Raw genomic sequence first — 10672 nt, forward strand, 5'->3', positions numbered from 1 at the left:
TTAATTATGCTTTAATTTAGAAAGATTTTAAAAAACTCCCAAATTTCTTATTACAATGTGCCAGTTAAACATAAATGAGAAAAAAAATTTTTCTTCTCAGCTGATACTTTCATCATTTCTTGTAACATTCTTAAAGATTATCTTAGAATCATAGACCTCCCTAAAAATGGAAAAGCTGTTCTCTTGCTCCATATTATAGAGCTCCCTCAAGAAAGTTATTTTTTGGAAGATTTATTTAGCATTTATTTTGCTTCCTGCAATGTTATGTTATACATTCAACATATTAGAGAATATTAGTAAGAAAATTAAATATTTTAGAGATTTTCCTTACAAGTTATCCCATCACAGATTTTTATCTGAATTTATCTCTATATAAAGAAATACAGTGTTCTTATATCAAAATGGTTCAATTAATGATTATTAATTTAGACAAATTGTGACGTGATGTCATATATGTAATTGTTATTCGTTATCATTACTTGAAGAATTCAAGTTTAGGAAAAAGTGACTCTAAACACCACAGTACATAATATTTAAATGCTGAGAGATATTCCTTTTAACAAACGATTAACGAACTGAATGCAAATGAAGGAATATGGTTGACTGAATGCAATCTGAGAAAACCACATCTGCATGTTGGGACTAAATACTATTAGCTAACATTTACCCTGTACCTACCATCGCTCAGCTTATATGAATTATTTCAACTTTAATCCTTGTAACACCTACAAGAGGTGTTACTGCAACTATTATTGAATTGCATGAATGTACCTGTCATTATCCCCATTGTATATATGAGTACAGTTAGACAGAAGGAGTTCAATAGCCTACCCAAAATGACAAAACTTCTAGGAGGTGAAATTCAAAGCCAGATAGCCCAAATGCAGAGTCTATACCCTTACCAATCGTGGGGGGTTGACTGCCTTATCCTGCAGATGCTTTCAATTATATGGCTGCACCTAAATATATCAGGTATGAAATGATGGTTTGATCTCTACTCCACTTCTAACTTTGAAGAAAGGAAAACATGTTAATCCATGCATTGTTTTTTTTTGTTTTGTTTTTTTGTTTTGTTTTGTTTTTTGCAGCTGCCAGAACAAATTACCACAAACTTGGTGTCTTTAAAAAAAGACATTTATTATCCCAATAGTTCTGAAAGCTGGAGGAAGAAGCAAAGAAGAGACTCTAACCCTAGAACGTCCAGAGGGAGCATGGCCTTGGTGACACCTTGATTTTAGACCAGTGATACCAATTTTGGATTTGGAGCTTCCAGTGCCTACCAACTTTTCTTGGCTTGTGGCTGCATCACTTCAATCTTCAGGTCCAGCATCTCCAAACCTCTCTCTGTTCCATCTTCACATCAGCTTCTCTGTCTGTGTCAAATCTCCCTCTGCCTCTCTCTTAGCAAGGCACTTGGGACTCAGCCAGTATTCCAGGATAACCTTTGCATCTCAAGATCTCTTCCAAATAAGACAGCATTTACACTTTCCAGGTATTAGGACTTGAAACTTTGGGGACCGTGATTCAGCCTGCTCATCTATCCATCTATAAATGTAATGCCACCTGTCAGAGAAATATGCGGCTGAAAGGCAAAATATCAAGAAATTTTTCAAGTAAAAAAGTTTGAAGAATTTTTGTCAGGTTGGTGTTCTTCAGCAGTTTTTCCCATGCCTTCTACATCTGCGTTTTTACCTCCTCTAACTAACTGGACGTGAAGCACATTACAGTAACATGCTCCTTTGGGTGGCTAAATCATCAGTGAGAGATTACAAATGGTAATCACCTTTTCCATGATACTATGGAAGTAAAGAGTCATACTTCTAGGTAAAATTGTTCCATAAAAAAGAGCTCATTTACTGCCGTTTTCAACAATATGGATGGACTCGAGGACATTATCACATTTCATTAGTGATATAAGTCAGACAGAGAAAGACAAATAGAGGATGATCTCACTTACAGGTGAGCAGAATCTAAAGAGCAAAACAACACGAAACAAAATAAACAAGCTCTTGGATACAGAGAACAGATTGGTGGTTACTAGAGATGGAGAGTGTAGGGTTGGGCAAAACACAGGCTAAAGGAGTCAAAAGGCACAAACAAACTTACAGTCATGTAAAATAAAGTAAGTAAGTCATGAGGATGTAATATATAGCACAGAGACTATGGTTAATAATAGTGCACTACATAAGTAAAAACTGATAAGAGAATAGATCTTTGAAGTTCTCATGACAAGAAAAGAATTTTTTTACTACTACACAATGTTGATGAATGTTGAGTAGACTCATTATGGTGATCATTTCACAATATATACAAATATTACATAATTATGCTGTACACCTAAAATTAATATAATATATGTCAATTTTACTTCAAGTTTTCTACTTATCAAAAAAAGACATTCAAAAGATGAACAATAAAAATGTCAACATGTTTGGCTAGAAAAAAAAAGGCCATTTAGTACATGGTTTCCTAGTCTGTCTATGCCATGTTACAGGGGCAGTGGCCTTGTCAGTATAATAAGTTTGGCATTTAGATATAGTGACCACATGGTGAAAGGAAACAAAACTCAGGATCTTGACAGATATGGAGTTGGAATATATTAAGTCTGGGTTCCTAGCATACCACATCTTAACTGAAGAAGTAACCTAGACAAGAAATTACCTAGTAACACAGGAGTATAACAAAGAAACCTAATTCTAATGATTCTAATCACAAACTTGCAATTTAAAGGATCTTGGTATTAAATTCATGTGAATAGCATGGCATGGGAGTTCCAACACAGGCTTCTGATATCTCTGGGACATATGACAGAAACAAAACCAGCCCATATCATAGAATATACACGCTCAGGATAACCACACACACACACACACACACACACACACACACACACAGTCTCATTGAAGGTAAGCAAGATAAACTAACAAAACACAATAGGAAACACAAATTAATGAAAAATAATTAGCGGATGCAATGGACGGTAGGATTAAACTCTTAAGAACTGCAGAAAATTAAACAGTATGATAGAGATTGCATAAAATGAAAAACCTTAAAGTAATTAAAGCATGAAGAGTAAACATTTTATGATTTCATATAAAACAATAAATGTATTTTAGAAGGAATGAAATAGAATTGTTCTGTTTTTCAAACACTGAAACATGCAGTTATTTTAATTTAAAAAATATGATGGTCAATTGGTTCAGCAGCCAGTTAGAAGCAGCTAAAGTGAAATTAGTTACCTGGAAAATAAATATGTGAAAATTACCTGGAATGAACAAAGATAACAAAGAAATTTTAAAAAGAGAGAATAGTGAAGCTGAAAGGCCTAAAGAATAAAATTATGAGTTCCAACATTTCTTTAATATAAGTTTCATCATAAAAGAATAAAGAAAATGGAAAGAAGCATATAAAAGTAATAATGAATGAAAGCATTGAATTTTTAACTCTAACTCCAAAAGCAAAGGGAACAAAAGCAAAAATAAACAAGTGTGGGACTACATCACTAAAAAACATCTGCACAACAGAGGAAACCATCGACAAAACAAGAAGGCAACCTACTGAATGAAAGAAAATATTTACATATCATGTATCTGAAGGGGTTAGTGTCCAAAATATACAAAGATCTCAAGTCAATAGTTGTAATAATAATAATCATTATCATCTGATTAAAAATGGGCAGAAGATCTAAATAGACATTTTTCCAAAGAAGACATACAGATGACCAACAGGTACATGATAGGATTATCAACATCACTAATTATTAGGGAAATGCAAATCAAAGACCCAATGATACATCACCTCACACCTGTTAGATTGTCCATTATCAAAAAGACAAGAAATAACAAGTGCTAGAGATGATCCAGAGAAAAAGGGACCTTCATACACTGTTAATGGAAATGTAAATTGGTGCAGTTACTATGGAAAATAGTATGGAGGTTCCTCAAATGCTACTTAGCCATGAAAAAGAAGAAAATCTTGCCATTTGTGACATGAATGGACCTTGAGGGTATTATGCTAAGTGAAATAAGTCAGACAGAGAAAGACAAATACTGTATGATTTCACTTATATTCACTTAGTGGCTGTTAGAGAGGAAGGAGTTGAGGGTGGACAAAATGTGAGAAAGGGGTCAATTATACGGTGACAGATGGTAACGACTTATTGTGGCAATTGCTCTGCAATGTATACAAATATAAAATTATTCTGTTTTGCACCTGAAACTATTACAATGTTACATACAATTTTACCTCAGTTAAAAAAAAAGGTAAGTCAAAGAAAGTGAAAGAAATAAAAATATAAGACATAAACGATGAAATGAAAAGAAAAGAAATGGAGAAGTTAAAATCTGTGACCAGTTCTTTGAGGAAAAACCCTATATTGACCTGGAAGAAGGTATCTGCAATTCATATCAATAATAATAAATTAGTATCTGAAATATATTCTAAATATACTGCAAAATAATAAGAAAATGAACAAAAGGTATGTGCAGACAACTCACAAAGGAGAAATCTAGAGCAACTAAATAAAATACCCACTTGACCAAAAAAAAAAAAAAAATAGAAGAAGAAAAATTTGTTTGAGCCTCATTTATAATTTAAAAAGAAATTCTAAAAATGAAAGAATCAAAATGCCACATTTAGCAAAGAGATCCCGGAAGATGGAGCTAAAAAAGTAACCATTGGATTTGAGAATCTAGAAGTCAAGGGTGATCTTTATTAGAGCATCAATGAGAGTAAAATCAATTTGCAATGTATTGAGAAACAAATGTGAAGAAAGGAAATGGAGACAGAGTAAAGACTTTCTTAAAAAGCTTACATGATCCAGGAAGAGAACAGATATAGTAATAGCTGAAGCTAAGACACCTGCTCAAAGTAGGCCAATATATTAAGTTTTTCACTTGATTGTTTTATTGTGGCTGGACTGTGAGCTTATTATTAAGCTGAGAAGTAGCCATAAGAAAGGGAAAAGTCCTCAAAGTAAGAGAGAAAATAAATGATAGAGCAATGCTCTGGAGAAAGCAATCAATTGCACCAATGCAAAGTTTAGCCTTAAGCAAAGAGTAATAAGAATGCCTTAATTTTTAAATTAATGTGTATAGGGGATGAGCATGCATGAGGTTGAGGATATTCAGTAATATAAGAGAGTAAAGAAAGAGGAAGTGAGTCTAACATTAGGTGAAGTAGAAATGATTTAGATATGACATTGTAGAGATCTAAGCGGTTGTCAGCCCATAACCATATTTTATTCATGAAAAAAATATATTATACAAAGCTGAATTATACATAGGCCATCATGCCCTTAAGGAGCTCAGTCTACCAGGAAAAGTGAGACTTGTTCACATGTAATCAAGATAACTAAAATGCCGTTCATCCCTCCTTTCTCAATATATACATATTATTTTGTTCTTTTCTCTTTCATTTTATGAGATCACATAGCATTTTGTGTTCCTCTTTCTTCCCAATTCTCTAAAGGGATACATGAAAGTGGAAATGTTTACCATAGTGCCAACATTAAGTTCAGGCTCCTTTCCACAGCTTTGCACTATGATCTCTACAGAAGCTCATCCAGAGCTCTGGAATGATTTGCACTAAATGCATGAAAGAGATGAGGAATAGGAGAAGTCATTAAAATTATTCTGTTTCTTCTCCTCCCAGATCCAAACAAATTTCACTTTTAGGAAAATCATTGTCCACACTTCCTAATGTGAAGCTTACTTTTGTCACACAAAGTATTTTAAAGACAGACAAAATCAATCTTATTGACCATTTCTCAAAACCCTGTCCTTGAATATTAAAAGTTGTATTTCAGGAAAGTAGAAGTTTCAAATTTATATTCTTCAACTTCATTTAAGATCACTGATGCTGATTAAAATTTTCATCTTTTAGATATATTTGAAAATATTCTACCAAACAAGAAAAGGCCATTAACATTCAGTTTAAATGCAATTTATACTAGCCTTTGGTTTTCAGCATAAATGTAGAGACAAATGAAATTATTACCATTATGAAAATAATGTGTATTTTTTGAGACAGCAATGTTTTTTCCATGCATGTTGCTAAAGAAGGCAAATTTATCATGTCCTTTAATTTCTCAGAATCAAAATCATTTGCTCAAACTCCAAAGAAATTGTAATATATCTAAAGTTAATTACAACTTTCTTTTCAATATTTAATTCTGTTTTCTTGTAAAGAATAAGCATCATTCAATTAACTTCATTTTTGAATATAATATAGAATCTTACAATGATTCTATGGCATATTACATAGAATCATTGAAGCAGAAGAAAATGTAAAAAAAAAAAAAGGAGAAATAATACTCAGAGCATGCAGTCCTCAGACACATCAGGCCATTTGCTCCTTTTTACTTTTAAAAATCTCTCCAACATTTCATTAGTATTCTTCTTTTTAAGCACTGTAGAAAATACAGACTGTATGTCTGATACACTATTTCTAGACTATGCAGTAACAAACTGTATAAATTCACTTGGCTACTCAGAGTGACAATTTGAGTTTCCTTAATATATAGTTACTTTCTCTGAAATTAAACAATTAATAAGCCAGCAGCTATGTGAATCATAAATTATTCATACTTAGTCTACCAATGAACATTAATCAATTATAAAGAGACACAGAAATTAAGACCAAGAGAAAGAGTCAACCATAGCCTTTTAATATTGAGACTCTGTTAACCCAGTCTCTTTAAACATATTTGATTTGTATAATAACATCAATATGCACAGCTATGCTTGCTGCTCAAGTTTCCAACAAAATAACCAATTTATGAGTATACATATGCTGTCAACCAGTAACAAGAAATACTCATCACAATTATGTAGTCTTTGACTAAAAGGGCTTATTAGAGTTCTTTCAAATTATTGTACCTCATCAAATATTTAGTATTAAGTCTCCTGGCTTCCCAAAGAATTTGAAGCACACTGAGAAACATCTTTAGAATTCTTTCATAGTTTGAATACCAATAATTTTATACCAATATATATAAAATTATAACAATCACAAAAGTAAAACCTCCACCTAGACAATGGCCCCAGTCAGTCAGTTGTGAAGCATTACATCCTTAACAGACACAGGTTCAGCAGCAAACTTATGACTTACAATTGCCTAATGAGAAGTTCCAACAGGCTTATTCCCAACGCATATGATTTCCAGATTATGCAAGTACCCATTCTGATTAATTTATTTAAAATCAGTCAAGGAAAGAGCTATCGTTCCTAGTGTTCATTTTTACCAAGAGTCAAGCAATAAAATAATGAGAGTATATAGATGGCAAATAGGGATTTAAGTGGAGAAATGGAATTAATAAGAATAAAAAATTAGAATCGCTATTTGGTTATAACTAGCAATCAAGTGTTAATGCAAAATATTACCTGGAAATAGGCTTCAAACTATTCTTTGGTTGGTGTCCTGTAGACATGATGTGTTTGCTTCTCACCAAAGACAGGAAAAAGACCATTGACAGGTATCACTGGATGTATTATTTCACTATTTCTTGGAAGCTAGAGGAAATAGAGAAGCTAGGTTTACAATATGGGAAATTGAGAACATCTGAGTCTTTAGTTTTTTAAAAATTTTCTGTGTCCTTGAGCATTCGTAAAGACATGGCAAATTTTTTCCAGACTTGATGAGATGGTCAGCTCAGGGTGGGGGCGGGAGCAGAACCAGGATAGCTTTACCAGTATTCTGAAAAGGTCATTGGTAGTAGTTCTCATTCAGCAAATGTAACATTGTAAAACCCTGAAAACTCACATGCTCACCTTGAAAAATCATTAACTACCTGTTAGTCCTTTCTTTCAAAATCAATCAACAGATATATAGAGTGCGTAATAAACACTAGCACTACGCTAAGTGCTATGAGATATACATAATATCAGATGCAATTGCTAAAATGTAAATTAATTTATATTGGTACAAAATAAAGACACTCTACAAAAGGATACGTTATATGCAATAAGATGATATAGATAAAAGTCTTACCAAAGTATAGACAAGGCAGATTTCTTCAATGACTACCAGCATGGTTACTTTGTTAGAAATGCAGATTCTCAGACACCACACCAGACCTACTGAATCAGAATCTGAATTTTAGCAGATGCCCAGATCTTGTGATGTATATGCACATTCAAGTTTGAGAAGCCCATCTTAGATGTTTTCATAAGCAAAATGATACTTAAAACAATTGTTAAACTAATGAGTCGGCCAAGAAAGAGAAAGAAAAACAGTCCAGGAAATTTCAGGCAAGCGGTCAGAAGAGAACAAAAGCATAGCATGAGAGGGCCTGAAACATGTTCCAGGAAGATTTTAGTTTGCCAAATTTGCTAGGGCAAAAGATTTTATTTAGAGATTGCCAAAAGGTAAGTCTTAAAATGTAGAATGGATCTGGTAAGAGATGGTCTGAAAGTTAGATTGAGAGAAATGCTTAGTGTTTTTAGACAGACCAGTGCTTTTGGAATAAAAGTGATTCATACTGTTCAGATTCCACCCTTCAGATATGAAGAATTCACTCTGTTAGCTGCCTTGAGTATTGGCTGCTGGTGCCTCAAAGTTGAGACCTCCCCTGAGAATTGCCCTCGGCCAAAGGGGGTTGCTTCACCCAAGTTTACACCCTCTTCCTGGAGGCAGCTTACATCCAGTACTGGCTGATGTAGGGGAACAAAACCTTGGCCTCATGGCCTCAATCGGAAGCCACATTATTGAAAGACTGTCTCAAAGTTAAAGTTCCCTGTGGAGTGAGATGAGTTATCTCATACAAATGCATCTCATTATGGTAACTCTCTCTGCTCAGTCCTGCTTTTCTCATTCTCTCACAGATGTTGTTCCCAAGAGAGCTTCTCAATAAATCTCCCGCACACAATTCTCCATATCAAAAAACAAAACAAAACAAAAAAAACAAAAAAACCAAACTGATCACTTTCCTCGAAACTGTATATCACTGAAACATGTATAATTAGTTCTATATAATTTTATTCTGATATTATCCTTTGGTTACTTTTTTAATGTACTGTAACAATCCATCTAAAATGTATATTTCTTAAAGACAGGAAATGTGCTGTATTCCTTTAAAAAATTATTTCACTAAGACAGGGGTGCCTGGGTGCCTTAGTTGGTTAAGCATCGGACTTTGGCTCAGGTCATCATCTAACAGTTCACGAGTTCAAGCCTCACATCAGGCTGTCTGGTGTCAGCAAACAGCAGGCGCCAGATCCTCTGTCTCCCTCTCTCTCGCTGCCACTACCCACCTGGCAATCTCTCTCTTACAGAAATAAATAAAACATTAAAAAAATTGTAGAAAAATAAGTAAATAATTTCACTACGATGAACACAGATGTGGGTACATAATAAGTATTTAATTCTCATTTGATGAATTAAAAAACACTTCTTTTGGGTTCTTTTATGTTAAGATTTCTGTGATATGTCTAAGATAAGCAAATGAATAATTTCAGAAAAGCATTTCTGAACTGAGAAGTACCTACTTCCAAGACTGATTTCAGCCCTGCACATCAACCACATCAGCTCTTCTGTGTATCCCTGTTACAGCACTTGGAACATGATAGGTACTCAGTAAATACTGGTTAACTTATGAATAAATGAGTAACATTTATACAGTGCATTGCAGTCTACCTAAGTGTCTTTATTTAACCTTCCTGGAAACTTCCAGGTAATAGCCTCAGTTACAACACGAAGCTAAACATACACAGAAACATCTAAGTTTTAAAAAACACAGTTTTCCAGGCTCACCTCAGACTTTCTGAATATTAGAGTCTCTATGGGCTTTCATTACTTATCAAACTTAAATGTGTATTAATTCCTAACAAGTTCCTAAGTGATGGTGATGGTCTGTGTCTCACACAACTAGGTCAATGTCACACGTTAGACCAGTAATGCTATATTGTTTCAGAACTCCTCAGGAGATTTTGAGGTGTGGTTACTCAGATTTTTTTTTTTTTCAGGTCATTCTCAGGCTCTTCTCCTGGAGATTCTGTTTTAATTGGTCCAGGATGGAGTCTGGGTACTGACATTGTCTTCTCATATGCAGCCAAGGTTGAGAACCACAGCTGTAGTTTTTGCTCAAGAATCATTATCATCAAGGATCAGGTAGAAGCAGGACTACACCTGAGTCTCAACCCAGTGTGCAGGCTTTTTATGTGCCCCATACTATCTCCCTGAACATAGATAAAATGTCTGAATTTCCCTACTCACTATCCAAGTTAGGTTTGTTGATTCTGAACTATATTTTATATATCAAGATGGAATAGAGACCCAAGATAATAACCACTATTACATAAGTTTCTAAAAATCACAAAGTAAAGGACAGATATGTGATCAGAAAATGAAAGTGGGTAAACATGACTGAATTATCCTCAGAATTCATTAATAAACTCTTTGAATATTTAGCAAATCTAGGGGTTCCAGAAAGTAGTCCTATAAATTACCTGAGCAATCATTTCCTTATCTCAGGATAGTATTTGGATGGAGAATACACATGCCTCTACGCTCTCCAATTCCCCCGCAAAATTCTTTACCATAGAAGTATTAGTAAAATAATTTCCTTTTGCTTACATTTTCACCTTTTTTGTAGGCAATCCACAAATATTTCACTGAAAAACTGTAGTCACCCATCATGGCGATTGAAAAATATCAGCATAGTTAGCCACATGTG

This window comes from Lynx canadensis, chromosome F2 (assembly GCF_007474595.2).
Source record: "Lynx canadensis isolate LIC74 chromosome F2, mLynCan4.pri.v2, whole genome shotgun sequence".
Classification (NCBI taxonomy): Eukaryota; Metazoa; Chordata; class Mammalia; order Carnivora; family Felidae; genus Lynx; species Lynx canadensis.